This window comes from Myotis lucifugus, unplaced genomic scaffold (assembly GCF_000147115.1).
Source record: "Myotis lucifugus unplaced genomic scaffold, Myoluc2.0 scaffold_153, whole genome shotgun sequence".
Classification (NCBI taxonomy): domain Eukaryota; kingdom Metazoa; phylum Chordata; class Mammalia; order Chiroptera; family Vespertilionidae; genus Myotis; species Myotis lucifugus.
The window spans coordinates 2679255-2680350 of NW_005871201.1; the positions used below are offsets into that span (position 1 = coordinate 2679255).

The window sequence follows — 1096 nt, forward strand, 5'->3', positions numbered from 1 at the left end:
AGAGAAACAGCATCAGTGAGATATCCAAGGTGTGGCAAAAATAGGTTGACAGTTGCTCGAATGGAAAATAATACAATTAATAAATAATATCATAAGAATAAACTTCGTGTTTCATGTACTCACCACTGTAAACCTACTTTTGCTGCACACCGTGTAAGAGGATATTTAGGCTTATCCTCAGCTGGTCTGCCCTAGACCCCCTGAGCATCAGCCCTAGTGCCCCGCATGGCCCCATTTCCTCTCCAACAAGATGAAAGAGACTATCATGAACAAGAGAAACTCGCCAAACTGCAGGCACAAGTGTGCATTGGTGGGAAAGGAACTGCTCGTAGAAAGAACAACAGCTACAGCAGATGATTTAAAAAAACCTCAGTTGTCCTTAAAGAAGTTAGGGCTAAACAATATCTCTGGTATTGAGGAGGTAAATATGTTCACAAACCAAGGAACAGTGATCCACTTTAACAACCCTAAAGTTCAGGCATCTCTGGCAGCGAACACTTTCACCATGACAGGCCGTGTTGACAGAAATGCTATCCCGCAACTTAAACCAGCTGGGTGCAGACAGTCTGACTAGTTTAAGGAGACTGGCTGAAGCTCTGCCCAAACAATCTGTGGATGGAAAAGCACCACTTGCTATGGGAGAGGATGATGATGATGAAGTTCCAGATCTTGTGGAGAACTTCCTCCACAAGAACGCTTTGATGAGGCTTCCAAGAATGAAGCAAACTGAATTGAGTCAACTTCTGAAGAAGATAAGCTTGAAGACGTTTCTGGGAGCTGCTATTCTATCTTATGACTGCTTTTTCAAATTTTGTTTATGGATCTGGTAAAATCTAGATCTCTAATACTTTTTAGCCCAACGCCCCTGGACATTGCAGCTCTTTTCAGTTTCTGCTTCTACGTAAATCATTCTTTGCCGCTAACTAAGCTGAAGAAGCTTGGGAATAAAGTGTGAAACAGGTTTTAAAAAAAGAGATTTATGCTAGGAATTGGCTCACATGGTTGTGGAGACCACGTAGCCCCACAATCTGCCATCTGCACACTAGACAACCAGAAAAGCAGGTGGTGTGATTCAGCCTATGAACGGAGGCCCAAG

General features: G+C 43.1%; 1 pseudogene; it reads left to right on the plus strand.

Annotated features, from left to right (window-relative positions):
• Positions 1-250: 250 nt before the first annotated feature.
• On the plus strand, positions 251-773 carry LOC102440722 (annotated as a pseudogene).
• Positions 774-1096: the final 323 nt, after the last annotated feature.